This window comes from Haemaphysalis longicornis, unplaced genomic scaffold (genome assembly GCF_048455015.1).
Source record: "Haemaphysalis longicornis isolate Haplotype H1 unplaced genomic scaffold, Haemaphysalis longicornis Haplotype H1 scaffold_4, whole genome shotgun sequence".
Taxonomy (NCBI): domain Eukaryota; kingdom Metazoa; phylum Arthropoda; class Arachnida; order Ixodida; family Ixodidae; genus Haemaphysalis; species Haemaphysalis longicornis.
Window position 1 is genome coordinate 225,645,064 of NW_027526361.1, and position 16,748 is coordinate 225,661,811.

The following is a 16,748-nucleotide window of genomic DNA, read 5'->3' on the forward strand; positions in this document are numbered from 1 at the left end:
AGAAAGAAGACGAAGGGAGCAGGAACGGATTGAGGTCACCGCGAGTTTTCCCCATCACTTTGACTGCTCATAACTTGACATTGGAAGAAGGTTCTTGCAGAAATGTGTGCACTCGATAGGTAGCGACGGAAAGCAACAAGTGCTTAATTGCACATGCTTTCCATACACCGACAACAATTTCGCAATGAGCATCAAGCCTGAATGTGCATGCAGCTCGTCATAGCTAGGCAACAGGCATAAGCAATTCTGTTACTAGGTAATACTTTGGATATACAATCAGAGGTATCCTTGCATTTATGCCAATTTTTGCTCAAGAGAGACTGGCGGTACGTGTTTACGACTGGTGTTCTAGGAAAAATTGAGCTTAGTGTTGTGCTTTTTGTCGTCTAGGAGGTAGCAGATAACATGATACTGTGTATCTGCGATCAGTGATCTGTTTTGTGACCTTTGACTGCCTACCAGGCATGACGCACAGTTTAGATTTCACCATTCCAGTCACACTTTGGAAATGGGGACGAAAAAAGAACCCGCTTTGGAACACACACGTGTGCACAAATACAACCATAAACGGGTGTACTGAATGGGAGAGTACACAGCTCTAACCCCATTCGTAACGGCACTTCTATGGCCTTCTGAACTAGTGCACATCTTTCATACCTTGTTTTCTTCATTTTTAGCATCGCCTGACATAGAGGCTAAGAAATTCTGATCCTATGCAAGAACGTTGCGGGTTACATAAGTAATATGTCTTTTTATTTTATTTTACTATTTCACCTATCAAATAATACCAATTATCAAATAGTGTTCATTTGGGTTGGTTTCTAAATACCAGCCTGGAGTATCAAGGATGCAAATACAGACAGCTGGTCGTAGCTGACTGCGGGCACAAGAAAAGTTTTTACTAGGTAATACTCACGGAAAATAACCACACGTGGTCAGAATAGCGCGACAAATTCTACTATGATGCCAGGACAAGCCAGGTGCTTTTTTTTTTTTACGTAAGCGCCAAATATTTCATTCCTGTTCTTAAGCGGTTCGAAGTAAAAAGAATGGGATTCCTTCGGATGCTGAAATCAGCATAGCTAGGCGTTGCACTGCTGCTGAAGTGGTTCCTTGCGAATATTGAAGGGTGAAGTAGGGCTGAAACACGGAGCTGGAGAGTGGTATTTAGAGGTAATTATTGTAGGCTCATATTTACTGTAGCAGTTTTTTTCCCTCAAGGCAGAATACAACTGGAGAGTTCTTCATGTAGGAACTATACTGTTGCGCTAAAGGGGCCATAAAAACAAAAAAATGGCTAGCTGGTTTATCTGAGTGTGACGAAGCTTATGTTAACCAATCTTAAGTACTATGGTGTCCTATGGCATGCGTCATTACAGCTAGTAAATTGCTGCAAGTTTTTTTTGCTTGAAACACACTGCTTTTTGTTCCCTAGAAAGAGGACCACTTCTCATCTCGTAAACAGTGAAGTCTGTTTCTGATGCATTTTTACAACGTGTGCAACTGTGTAGCTGGAAGTCGAGGCTGTACAATTTTATTTTAAATATGTCAATATAGTGAGAGAATGACGTGTTTAGCCTTGTCAATCATTTAGCTCAAATAGCAAGCTTTGCACAGAAATGAACCTTCCTAGATTGGGTCACTCTAATGTAATTGTAATCTGTAAGGAACCAGTCGTAATTAACGATAAGAACACTGTTATTCTGTTCTTGCTAAGATGGGTAAATGCATCTTTCGTGACTTTTCACCCCCGAAAGTTTAAACGGCAATTAGAATTTGTTTTTACTACAATGATAGTATTTTTGGTGAAAACTTGTGCCTACAATAGTCCAAGAAGCAATACACCTATAGCTTACGGGGGTGTTGATGGGACGGTGATAGTGCAGTCGTTTTCGGTGGTAAGTGAAGCTAGAAATGCGCCGATGGGAGACTCGGAGAATGTATGATTGCCTATGAGGGTGTTATTTATTTGGATGTCATGTAAAGCCTGCTGGCGTATCAGTCCCTCTGGCTGCTTGTAGATTTTTGCAGTGACAGCATTCCATGTTTTGGGAAAACAAACAGCTGGCGCTAAGTTGACCTTGGTTTTCAAATCTATTCAGAGTCTGGGCAGCATCATCACACAAAGACATTCGAGCTTCAACACAAATGTTTGCGGAAGGTAGTCAATAGGAAGCCGTTCTACTTTCCTTGCCTCTATGTAAAAACAATTGAATCGGACAAATCGTAGAAAAAGTTTTGCGCTGCTATCAGTGGTGTATGCTGAGCCCACCAGTTGGACAAAAGGCTTAGGCCAGGCAGTAGTTCTTACGGGTAAGCAGACGTTCTTAAAAAGTGATGTTTAGCATTTGGGGCTAATTGTTTGATGATAACTGATTTATTAACATTTGGTAAACGAAGTGGAAGGCATACTAGGGTCACATAGTTTGATTGAGAACTTAATGCTACCTTCAGGGCTCTCTAGTCCAAGTGGATGCTCAGCAATATACAGCAGTATAAACTTACAGCGGAAGTTTGTCAATAACCAATTAAGTATTGCACGAATTTGTGCTTTCTCTCAAAACTTACAAACTTAGAAAAACAGTTTTTGGTTTCACTCGAAAATTGCAAGCACCGTGAAACCGACACTAAAACAGTAGCTTGGAAGGATACGACACAAGATACGAGGCGCCTGGTAGTATATCTTAAAAAAAAATGGCTTGCCTTAATTGGAAGACTTTCGCCTTATAATCCAATTGGTTTATAATTTAAAAATTATTGCCACAATATAATGATGCAAGAATTATTATATGCTAATCAGTGGGTCATCACGTTTTGTTGCCATTTCTATGGCTTTAGAAAAACGAAACGCCCCACAGTTTCACATATACCTACTTCGCTTAGCAACTGTGTTTTTGTTCGTTGTGTGCACGAATCTCCTCTTGGGAAATAAATATTCATTAATCCGAGAAAGATGATAGGCTTACTTAGCAGTTACCGATGGTATAACCTATAGCAGCATTGGTTTATTTTTCAGAGGACTGCGTTCAAGCTAATGAACGAAACGAGCTTGTAGGTTTGAAAATTTATAGCAAAACGTATTCTAAACAATCAACCTGATTATGTGAATAAATGTAGAGTGCTCATTTGAGCACTAGAAAAAAGGAGGGAAACATTGTGGTGAAACACATCAATTTATCTTCTGTGGCCATATGAAAGGTATTCTGAACCAACTATGTATTTATATCTTAATTTCAGTAGGTATGAAATACTCTAGAATACGTGATGTCTACTCCTCTGTTATTTAGAGTACGATGTTATGGAGGTTATGAGAAGTTATTCAACTACGCCCGATTCTTGCTCTTGAAAGAAGGAAAAGAACTGGGCAAAACACTTGTCAGTTAAGAATTTAAAACCCATTGAGGCAGCACAATAACCTGACTTTCCTGAGGAAACCGTTAAAAGTGCGCGCATCATTGGAGTGTAGACTTATCGTTTTCATTGCAGAGCAGTACATGTTCGATATCAAGTAGAGAAGGTAAAACGACTATATCTTCTCGCATTTGAGGATGTAAAGGTTGTAACCACATGCTGCATTCTGTTCATCCTGCCCGAAGGACGAAATCCGGAAAGCTAAGGAAAGGTCTAGTATTGAAGCACATGTTTCGAAGGAATGCAGAAGCAAGATTTTTATGAAGGTAAATATGTTCGAGTTCACGCGCAGTGTTTTAATAGCAACGAGCGCGAACGGGGTTAAATACCTCTTAGAAATTTTGGTTTCCGTAAAATATATCCGTTAGCCGTTTGCGCGGTAACTAGTTTTGCTGAAGTAGAATTTTTGAAAGCGGAATTTTTGTGTAGTCATCTCAGAATGTCATCAAGCAGAGCAGCTAACAGCCGGTTTAATGGGACCAGATTATAAAAACTATGGCGGATGTTAGTGCTACAAAGCATGGCCCATTTATTTATTTACAGTTAGGGGCATCCACAAATAAGCACCTCTATTACTTAGTGACGTTAGTGCCGTGTGAAATTTTTTTGATTTCTAGCAGGGCTTCAATTTTTTTAAGTGTATTAGTATTGGTGTAGGAATGCCCCACGACCCATCTTTTACATACAATTTAGCGTTAAAGCTGCAAAATCGACCACAGAACAGACGTAATATAGCGGGCCAGGATTAATGGAGGCCAAGGTAGATGCGACGATCTGTCCCAGCAAGCGATCCCGCAGCCAAGTTAGAGCAAATATCGGTAAATGTAAGCGCGAGTTACCTGCAGCCGCTCCATTTCCTGTAAAGATGGGCTCGTGTCTGTGCTAGTCTCCAGCACATGTTCTGTCAGTGTTCACAGCACTTGCCAAGGTTGTCTCTAGCACAGCAAATCCTCCCGTGGAAACAAAACATTATTTAAATGGTGTATAAACACGCCTAAACATTGATAATTTCTCTCTGATCCAGCACACCAAACAGCTTGCCTCAGGAATTAGTATTTGTGGCGGAGAATGAGTGGGTCATCAGAGAGAATAAAAGAAGCAGACGACAATCATATTAAAGAGAGAATCCAAAAATATAACGCGACTAATACTGCACAGCGCTTCTAAGGCAGCTTTACTTCCTCCAGGTAGCGTTCCCATTCCGCCAGAAAAAGCACGTCTGCTGGAAAACAAAGAACACATCATGCTTCATAATTAAACGCTGGATGCGTCTATTTTTGTCGTGTTTAAAATATCGAAGCATATTTACAATATTTTTTTCACACGAAGCCGAAGCTGTATCCCAATGGTTAGATGAGTCAACCAACGCAGAAACACATTCCGCGGAAAAGGCAGAGTAGAAAACGTGTTTTCTATTCAATGTCTCTTAGCTGAGGCATAGAGAAAAGTGCATTCAGAAATTTTGCTGGTTCTGTTTGCGGAGCGTGAATAGCGTATAAACGGACGAATACAACTGCTAAACGCTTTATTTTGAATATTTCCCCTGTCTTCTTAAAAACTATAACATATGAATCAAAATTTTACCTGGTGAAGTTGAACTTTGTCAATGACAGAGAGAGCGAATGAGAAATTTCGCTACTGTGCAACAGAAGATGTCGCGGTTGCTCTGGATCGATGTTAGTCTGGTCATGGTGAAAACTTGTTTTTGAAATGGCCACCTTAGTTTAATCTTCTGGCGGCGCTATTTCTACCGTAAGTGATTTTCTCCCGCAAAGATACTGACAGTACGGGAAATATTTGCCCCCAATCCTCACCTTTATTGCTGATATGCAATAAGCGTATTTCATGGTTTCTCGCTCGAGCGAAATAAACCGGGCCGTTCGAAAATATTTGAGAGAAATTTGTGCACGGCTCCGGTTTAAATTGCTCCGGTTTAAACGGCAAGAAATCTCTGCGTAGTAAACCAAGAATTCCGCAGCAATATCTTGGTGCAAACGGCAGTTGAAATGTCACTCTCTACATACGCAAACCAAAGAGCAATCAATACTAAAAAGTTTTGTACCGTCTTGTGCTGACCCCCAATGTTCAAGTTTAATGCGGCTGGCACGTCATTCATCTCTCCAGTTTGTGAGAGATTTAGACCTGTCAAAGGATGCAACTAGCGATGCAAAGCTGTAGTTTTGTAGCGTGTGCAAAAGTCTCCTGAACAATGGTATCTATGCGTACCTTGCTTGTGCACAGAAACGTGAGTAGAGCCTATGTATACACAGATATATATATATATATATATATATATATATATATATATATATATATAAAATATTCCATAGCCTCGGATAGCTCCCTGCCCTCTAGAGAAGTTACCTACTTCGCTTACGTTCGCAGTGCGCAGAAGATGGCGCCAATACTTTGTACTCACTGTAAAGCGCTAAAACCAAACGCTAAGGAATGAAACATATCATGGTATCATCGCATGCGTATATTCTTGCACAGTTATCCTCGCAAGAAACTGCGTGCGTGCTGTAGCCCCCATGTGTGTAGAGCTCTTGCTGTCTTTTGAATATATAGCCACTGTCGGGGAGTTGTATGGCATTTGCATTTTTGTAAGAAAATGTTCGTCACGATGGTCCTGCAAAATTTACTTTTTCCTCTAGGAAAGAATTTTCGTAAAATGTATCAAAACAGTGGCTTTTGAAACCACATGTTTTGCACCTGTTAACAAAACACTCTTTATAGAGCTATGATAACGGTAGTTATAACATCATGGATGTTTATAGTTGTGGAGAAAACACACATTTGATCGCTCTTGAAAAGTTACTGCAATGATACCAGCAAAAATCTGCCCTCAAAGCTGCCCGTTTTTACGTTTAAAACTCGCCACGTGCTACACAGAACGGATGAACTGTGTATTGTATCTACGCCAGCTACTTAGAGTATCTCGGAAGAACGTGCGATGTTTTTTCGACGCAAATTCTTCCAGCGCTGGAGTTTTCAGAGGCCGCGTATATTAGAAGTAAGCACGTTTACAAATGTTCGCAAAATCTCTAGTGGACACTTTATTAACCACGTACTTTGCATATCTTGCAATTTTTTCATGAGGAGGAAGGTCCCAGTGCCTGACCAGCCATGATATTGCAAAGATTATTCGCGATCATATAATGACTGCATTGTACAATACGTCAAGAGGCGTCCCATTTACGTCGTCTGTATCCTGCTCCCAGGAACGATCACTGGCCCATTTGTCTGAACCATTTAAATAAAATTGTCAAAAGCAAGGTGTTTATCAGGCAGTCGTAGTAAATTTTGAAATTGGCGTGAAAGCTTGGAAAGAAGCACAAAAATTGTATGTGGAAATATAAAATGCAGGCATGCCATAAAACAAACTGACGGAAAAGTCCACGATAAGAGTGCAATTTGGATGGGATAAGTACATGTAGTTCGTGATAAATTTCTAATGCATTTGAAATGTGATTAAAAGTATATTTTTGTGCCGCGATTATAGATTATTCAGCTTGTTTGCTGGGGATTTCAAAGAAAACCAAAAATGAAACACATTTTTTGCAGGTTTCCGGTACAGAGTTTAAATGCATAAGCATGTGCGCTACCACATCAATAAAGAGGCAAGTGAACGTTCTGAGAGTACTGGAGTTAGTTTAGAACAAGTTTTTTTCCTTGCATGAATCATGTCAAACCCTTGAAGGGGAACAACCGCAGAGGTCGTTATGTGGTGAGGCACATAAGGATCTCTGCAACATCAACACGTTAGAACATGTTTTACCTGTTACCAAAATGTTAGTGCCCATATGATCCCTTAGATTCGTGATAAGTTTTCCGCACAAAAATATTCTGGAGAAAAAAATAGGCTTTCGAAACATTTTTGCCTGGAAGATTTGTTATAGGTGCTGAGGTCGGTGTGTTTTTCCGCCATTTCTTTGGTTACACTGAATTCATGTAATGTCGCGTAACAGCAACCAGCGGTGTGGCTTAGGGGACTGTAGCAGATTATGGGTGACTGGGACCAGTTGCACTAACGCAAGAGCAAAAGCAGACCATTGTGACCATTCGGGTGAGCCTTGCCTGCTGTGCCTTTTGAGTACACCGAGAGGACCAGACAGCGCCTTAGCCCTTCTTCCCACAAACCTTGCAGACGTCGCATGCTATTGCAATAGTCCCTACATTTCTCAGCGCGACTAGTCGTGTCTACGTTAAAAAATTAGACTAAGATTCAGCACCCCAAATACAATTGTTGAATCTCGAATCGTGCGGACACCCGAAAAGGGTTGACCAAAAGGGCACAGCACACGATGCTCTCCAAGTCACATTCAGGAGTGCCGTAATACCTTTTCAATGTTACGCTATGCCAGTTCTCCTGAGTAAAGGGATCTAAGTGGCCACGCTTTGACCAAACTTGCATAAAGCTTGGCAACCTACAAACATACTTGCGCCAATACTCCCCGCATGACTGCAATATACATGTGTCTTAGACGATGCGTCGTGTGTTTTTCTGGTGGGTTGAGAGTTGAATTTCTATGCGTCGTGACTATGGCAATGTTCTCGCCTTATAAGCGTTGTATATGCGACAATGACATTGACTTTTGCAAACGCGCGCATCATCAGCAGTGATTCCGTCCAGCCTGGTCCTCAACTTTTTATGTTGAGCCAGCTCAATGCCTCTATAATGTAGTAAGTGTCTGTCTCAGCCCTGTACTGTTTTGTGGTAGAGGTTTGTACCCATAATATATTCAGCATATTCTATAGACCTCAATAGAGGAATGGATTATTCGATTCCTCGTATTGAGTATATATTCGTGGGTGTTCGTAATGCGCATTTGTTGCTTAGCTAGAACTGTATGCCATACTAGTGAGATGCTAAACATTTCCGAAGTCTGTTTCAAATCGCGGCCTTGGCGGCTGCTGCTTGTTGCTGTGGGTCTGTGCTGTGAGGATTCCCTTAGAACCATGGGAATGTGAAAGCAGATAATCTGTCGCCTCCGAAATGCGGGCCAATAATTTGCAGTTTTCTGTTGCGCCAATATAAAGCGACCATACTGAGTAATACTTGCGCTTGTTAACGTAAGGCGACTCGTACGATCTGCCATAAGACCCGGAGTTGCACTTTGTGAAATATTTTTGAATGGCCTAAATGCTGTATGGTTGACTTTGATGTTTAAATATTGTGTTTATTTGTAGACTCTGTAAAGCCGTATTGCCTTATTGCCTAATGCTCTACGGTGGAGATTTCATTTTGAAGCCGAAGTATCTGCCTTCTTTAGGCTTTTGCGAAAAACCATCGCTTTGCTTTCACATTTCCATCGAGATATTGAACAATATTGAAGGCTTGAAGTTTAATCACTGTCTTTGTATTCAACCGTTTGTGAATGAACGTATGTGTGTTCCGCTTGAGCCACTGACTTGGTTGGCTTGTACTCCAAATAAAAGAAAACAATCCAAATCGTCTTGTTCGCGTAGACGTGCACCTAGAATACAGCGACAAGAGCTCTTGAATGAGTCCTTCAAGAATTCTACCCCTTCAAATGACATTGCAATCTTCAAAGGTAAGCGTCGTTACATTTTGGCGTGAATGACTTGGGGGCGCACTTTTATGTCTTTCAGTAAGGATATTTATTTATGTTGCTCAAACAGTGAAGCGGGGCTAAATACTAAATGTAGTGCAGAGTAATCGACTCACCGCACTCAGTGATAACTAATCGTCGTGCACACCACAGTCGCAAAGTAACGCAAAAAATTTGTAAGCAAGCTTTTAATCTTGGTGTACTAAGTACACACACACACACACACACACACACACACACACACACACACACACACACACACACACACACACACACACACACACACACACACACACACGCACACGCACACACACACACACAAAAACAGTTCAACCGACACTTTTGCATCCTGGCAAAACAATCTAATTATTGTGTTCTCGCAATCAAGGCATAATAACACTTTATTTGGCTGCTTTTAGAAAGTAGGCACAGTTAAATAGAGATTACTAGGGTTAGCTTGTTACAGGAAAAAAAAAACACTTTTTAATGTATCTACAGATCTTTTTGCGCAATAGCTTTAGAATAATATAACGAAATCATTACACTTGTCAAAAAGTTCACAATGAAACCGTTATTTCAAGTCATGCAGAAGTAACATGCATTCAATGCTGCTATTAGAAAAATATAAAATGCACACGAAAACATTTATATATGAGGGGAATTTTTTTAGAGCGAGAAGATGTATTGAGCCAAAGAATTTTGACAAATTGGTGTGTCATGAAGTCGACCATAATGAGCAGCACTGCACAAGGACGACACGAAGCGGTTGAAAGGAATAATTTTAAGATGCAGCAAACATGTCATTACCGCGAGGAAAGAGAAAAAAGGGTATAAGTGTAGATATACTTTGCTGCCATGGCAGATCAATAGTTTACAAAAGGCAAATCTGAACAATTTCTTGCAATTCGGCGAGTTATTTGGTTTCATAAGTAAGGTCAGCTTGAGACGTTGAGAACTCGCAGGACACAGTGCAGTTCTGTGTGGCTCCCGACATGCTCCTTACTAAGCTCTCGCCGGCCTCACTAATGAACCCTGAGGAATTGGTCATTTTCAATTTATGAGCGCCTTTGCATATGTTGGGGGAAGAGGTATTTTTCTTTGTTGCATGAGCAAGGTGACATTCTTTTGCAGTCAAAACTCGATTTCACGAAGTTGAGGGAAATCTTGGATTATTTTGCCAAATCAAGAACTGTAGATCGAGTTAGACATTTCTTGGCCACATAATTCGGTGCATTCGATTATACATGTACTGCAGCGGCACCAAGGAAGCATATACGGCGTCGTATTTGCGGAGCGAAAATTCTCAGAAAATAAAATTGTGGCCCCTGCATACAAAACGTTTTCACGGAAATTGTTACCGAAACAAGAACGGCCCCGGGGGGCTACAAATTTATTTCCCACTGAAGAAGTCTGTGATCTTTCCTTGAGCGCGCTTTGTAAGCAACGGCCGCACGGAAATCTCGCAAATTCGCGCTGCGTCCTGTGCGTCTTCCCTATTCTTGTGGAAACATCCATAGTAGGTCAAGAGCATTCGTCACTTGACCCGATGTGGCACGGCAGCTTCGATATCTTCAACGTCTTCGTCCTAATCTTCACCCACCACATCCTTTTTCTTTTCTTGGCGGGCTCCTTGTCAGACACGCTCGTCACAAGGTTTAGCGGTGCCCTTGCTTGCACACACCACTTCTTCACACAATAACAGCAATGCTAGACGGACTGTAGGCTTAACAACATTAACTTCACAAAAACAACATAAGTTAAAACACAGACAGATGTAAAAGAAGGGCCAAAGCTCGTGAACGACCCGCAAAAGGATGGTGAACGAACACAAAGCACGCCCGCAAAAATCCTACCGCCGAAGGCCGATTTCGAACTGCGCGTATGACGTGCCAACGAAATTTTTTTAAACGCAGCGCCATCTGGTGAATTCAACTCAAAATGATGACTCCCGTTTTACGCCTCGACGTTTTGTAAAAGTGGGACACAGGTGCTCCGTGATGTTACATCGCCGCGCCATGAATCAATTTGGAGGCGTTCTCTTAGACCAAAAGTCTACACATTGTGAGCTGCATTTTTGAGAGAAGGTACGTGAAACCGACGCAGATTGTTATATTGGTTTGGTAATTTCGAGTTATTCAAACCATTGTGCTCTACGGACGTCTGTGGAGAGAGAGAGAGAGAGAGAGAGAGAGAGAGAGAGAGAGAGAGAGAGAGATAGAGAGAGAGAGAGAGAGTAGTTTAATAATACTGGGAAGGTTTGTCCAGCAAAGGGCCTGACATGCTACGCCAGGTGAAAAATAAAACGAGTCAGGAAAAAAGAAAGAAATAAAATATTAGAAAAAGAAAAACAAGACGGAAGAAAAGTAGAAGAAATAAGGAAAAGAAAAATGAATGATGAGAATTGGAGTCTGAACCCAGTTCAGTAGCTTGGTATAAAAAGAGATGTTGAAGTATACTCGAGGAAATGTTTGCTTCAAGTGAGCAGAAATCTGGGACCGCGGAGTAACCACACGCGAACACGGCACGTTTAGCGTTAGCATAGCAGCCCTGCTAAACACACACACGGGAAATATTCACTTTGACACCCCACATAAGTTAAGAGTTGAAAGATGAGGAACCCGGTTCTATATCACACGTGTAATCGATGTTCAGCACTGTTACAGAGTGTTGACTATTTCTGAACTGCGGATGAAGCTAAGAAAGGCTTTCGTCGTACGTGAGACCATTTTAGCACATGACCAGGGGCCAAGCGTATTATGCAACCTACGACGCGATGTGCGTAGCTTGCCCAAAGGCACTGTCAAGGAGTGTCTAACTGTATCGTATCGTTGACACACACATAAGGCATGGTGGATATTTTCTAAACAGTCGCAGTCTTCGCACAAGGGTGACCTAGTTTGCTGAAGGTTAAAACGGAAAAGGCGTGTGTAGGCAGAGTTCAGACGTATGCGGTGTATTGCAGATGCGTCGTGCTTGTTGAGACCAAGCGGTAAGTTGAGAGTACATTCCGGGTCGATGGAGTAGAGCGGTGCATAGTGGCGTGATGGAGCAGCTCATATGGGAAGTTGTACCTGACGCGCAATGCGAGACACCGGTGAGGCCGCATCTTTTCTGGTGAACGGTACGGCCCCAGTAGGAACCCCGTGATTGCGAGCCTGCGAAGCTGTAGCGTCTGCCGTTGAATTGCCCGATAACCACAAAGGGCCGGAATCCACTGGAGTTCGACGAGGTGGTGAGCACTGACGGCTTGATAATGCAAAAACTGAATGTCCCGGTGTGGCTGTTGATTAGGAAAAGGGTGAAGGCATTAAAGGGCCGCGCGGGAGCCTTTAAAAATAGCCTTGTGACTGGCTGGTGGGAATGTATTGAAGAGCCGCACGCAGGGCGGCGAGCTCAGTCGCGGTAGGTGACGTCCTGTGTCTGAGTTTTTAAATGCAGAGCATTTGTATAACTCACGACGTCACCCGTGCGTCGGCGTCCGCAGCAGGCAGCCTCCCCATACACTATAAAAAGAAATAACAGTTACCGGCGCCTGGTTTCGATCCCACGACCCTGCGGGCGGAACGCAAGGTACATGGTGCTCTACCCACTGCGCCACAAAGCCGACATAGAATGAAAGGCTACGAACGCGCCTTATATCCTTGACTCATTCAAACTACGTCAAGAAGCTGCTGATGTGGGCGGAACGCGAGGTACATGGTGCTCTTCCCACTGCGCCACAAAACCGACACAGAATCAAAGGCTACGAACGCGCCTTATATCCTTGACTCATTCAAACTACGTCGTCAGCGGCGTGCATTGGCGACTCAGCGGCGTGCTAGCGGCGTGATAGCTGCGTGGTGTACATGGGATAGCACCAACCCCCCAAACACTAAACGTTAACGCAATACACCCACCCCCTATGCGACGCATTTACTCGAGTCCCCCTCGCGGGGAGATGGGCCCATTTTTTTTGGTGATCGTGGTTCGCGACGCCGGAATATAAAGACCAATCGTGGTGGAACCATCGGTGACGGAGCCGTCAGTATATATGTAGGCGTATTTGAAGTGTAGTAGTTGCAGAGTAAAAAAAGTAGCTAAAGCGAGAAAATCTGCTTGTCGCGTGATTCCTGGCACGGTTGTGTAAATAGTTATTGGTCGGAGCAACCACAGTGGGTACGAAGACATAGATGGGACCTAGTAATACTGCGGTAAGAGATCTTCCAGATCTGAAGCAGAAGTTTCAGCCAATGGCTGGTTTCGTTGCCTCGTCACAAAACGTAAACGCACACGAAGCAGTTTCTGTTTACGCAGCGCTATCGGCATCCAGCGTCGACACTCAATGACCATCCCCACAGCGGATGTCGTTTTTGGGAGGCCAATACACACACGAAGTATGCGCGCCTGCCTGCTTTCGAAAGTCTTTGGATTTCCTGTGAAAAGGGGCAACAAGGCAGGAAGGCTGTAGTGTAGCACAGCTTCGCAGAGAGCGTCGTGGAGACGAAGACGCGAGGAAACTGTGAAGCCGCCAGTGTTGGTAGAAAGCATTCGGAAGATTTTGAAAAATGATGAAAACTTCCGATGTGTGGTGTCCATGCCAATAATCTGTCAAATGTGACGCCGAGGACTTTGTGATTTGCGGCGTACGGTATTGGCATTTTCATTACCGTGAGCTCGTACCATGTAATGTCCCGCTTCGTGAAAGCGATTGCAATTCATTTCGTAGCGGAGATTTAGAGTCCACGCACCGCGAGGAACGCTGGTATTGAATCTATTTCCCGCTGAAGCCTCGCACGGAGTACTTGCAGATTGCACCCGCAGCACCATATGCAAATATTACCAGCGTATAGGGAAGTCGTGAGAGGTCGTGACTTTTCAATACCGATGAGGAAAATATTAAAAAGTGCTGAACTCAATATCCACATTGCGGAACGTCACGAGTTATGCTGTGCTTCGTTGTTTCGCAGAGATAGTTCGACAGCCAATCATACATACGGCCACCAATACCTATCAAATTCATTTGTGAACAGATAGGGTCATGCGTGTAAGAGTCATACGCAGACTTGACATCCAAAAAACACAATTTGCAAGGACCATAACGTTGTCGATACTGCTCCTGCCATTTCGGAAACCGGAAATCTATGGCGGGTAAACATTTCTGTTGGTGAGATTTCAATCTACTCCAAACAGCACCATTTTTTCCATGAGCTTGGCTACAGAACTCAAAAGTGCCATAGGTCGGGACGACTGAATGTCTGTGGAATCTTTTCCTGATTTTATTATGGGCATGATGCGAGGAGCTGAGGACGACCGGTCATCCAGCATTGGTTGAAAATGTCCAGGAGAAATCTGTTCCCCGCACCCCCTAGATGGGCGAGCGCAGTGTAAGTTATACAATCTGAGCCAGGGGAGGAAGACTTGTTAACCGATGATAAAGCCATGACGAGTTCCGACGTTCTAAAAGGGTTATCAATAAGGTGCTTTTTCTGACGGATGTCCAATATCTGGGAAGGTACGTAACGGAGGCGATGCTGATGCAACCGTAATTTTAACACGAAAGTGTTTTATTCCGGGGTACACAAGCATTTGAGTGTCGTCATATCCGTTACGGAAATGACGCCAGTACAACGAAGCAAGTGGCCTGTAAAGGGTGCACCCCTGCACATAGGGTCTTGTTGGGAAGCAGCCTTTAGGACTAAACAGTACGTTATACCTACGCTTGTTCCTTTTCGGGTTTTGTATTTTAACACGAAAGTGTTTTATGCCGGGATACACCAAGATTTTTCTGAAGTCATAACCGTCACGAAAATGACGCCAGTACACCTTTGCCGAAGCGACCCGCCAGCAGGGCGTCGCTCGCCAAGCTGACCCAGAAGACAGCCGCCGACCCGGAAATCATGCTCAGCTGCAGATTTCGCTGCACATTTCACTTTTGTGCTTTACCTATTCCCGTGACAGTGGAATCAACCACATTGTTTTTTACAGAACACCTCTTCAACGTCTAAGATTTTGATATTGTTACACAATGAAATTGAATTTAAATGGGTGAAGACACGTCGGTGGTGTGCGAAGACTTCTGCCTTTTGACTCTCAAGAGAAAAATAAAGATTTGATTTGATTTGATTTGATTTGATTTGACCAGGCTTCATATTCTAGTAAGTGGCTTCCTGGGGCCCAACTTTGAGCGGGAGGATGTCCTATCACGCTTAGTCAATTTACACAAGTGCCGCTGAATGCGCTTCTGCACGCGTCGGGATGCACCAATGTCTTCAGGCGCCAAAGTCTTGCGCGCTCTTCTTTCTGCTCGCCGGCGTAAGGCACAAAGCCTTTCAAACTTGGCGTCGGAGACATAGTACGACTTGGGTGATATGAAAACCTTCGTGCTTATTTTGCGCGCCCTAGCCATTGTCCTTACAAAGTCATCGTTGGACAACAGTGAACCCGGGCCCTCTTGAAGTGCTGTGGGAGAAACATCCCCGTTTGAGAATCGGACCTCATCTTTTAGACGACAAACTAGAACACCGTCCAGTGTTATGTAGGTAAAGAGGTGGTCGCTGCCATGGCATTCAATCTCCACAGACCAGGTTATTTTGGAAAGCTGTACGGAGGAAACCACAGTACTGTCAACAGCACTTGAAACTCCTTTGCGGTAAAAAGTTAGTTCCCCGGTATTAAGTACAGCCGTACCGTGCTGGTGAGCAATATCTAATAAGCGCTGCGCTTTGATTGTTGTTTTACGGCTACGCCATGAAGGGTGGTGCGCATTGAAATCCCCAGTGAGTATATCGGCGGTGAGGTGTTTGAGTGGCGCACCTCCTGGGTCTGACATCGGCTTAGGGATTCGCGCTATTGTCGTCTGCGACGTTCCGCTTGTGAGGGGCAGCAGTGCCTGTGCTAGAAATCGCCCGCTTTGATGCTATCGTGAATTAAAAAGCGCATTTCCACTAATTACGTAATTTTGCCAGCTTCTGGCACCTCTGAATAATTTCAAGCTGTTTCCCGCACAACTTTGCTACACACAAGGAGAAAAACAGGGCAATTTTCTTCAGAGCATCGGCCAGATAATCGTGTGTAACTCGTCCTTTGTAACTTATTTGAGAGGTTCAGTGTTCAGAGCTCCTCGATAAGTATTCAAATTGCGTAGGCTTCCCTAAAACTTTTATGAACACTCAACTGTCTAATGCTACGCACCAAGCAGCCGGCCCCTACACGCGCATCGCACAGCAGGAAATAAAACAGCTGTTTTCTACTTTCGTTGTTGCTGGCTTGTATCAGACGAATGTTTCTTTTTTGTGCGTGTGTTTGCCCAAGGCATTCATTATTCTGAACCGTCACAAAGGTATTATTAGGAGGTTTGGGGATCCTTGGAAGGCTCAAAAAGTTCGTGTGTATATTTTCTGCAGGCTGTGAGGCATATAGTACCTCCTTCGCAAATTGCCTTTCGGTTATGGCTGCGTGCAAGCAGTGAATATCCGTAGCGTGCGCTGTTAAATCGCATGCAAATGCATTGAGAAGATGTTTGCTGTGGCACCGCGAAACGGTGCAGATAACGTTGTCCAGAGTACTCGAAGGCGGCTTTTGGTTCCCGAACTTCCATCGGAAGCAGCGTTATCATAACAAATTAACTCTCAACCCGAACAGTCATGCCATGATTACTGTGTTAGTTATCTTCGTGGATGTTCTTTTCCCCGGGGCTTCTTCTCCAAGCCGCAGTAGCGCTGAGGATCTGACCCCGGGTATCCTCAACCGACAAACTCAGCCTCCGATACAAACTGTACATTTATT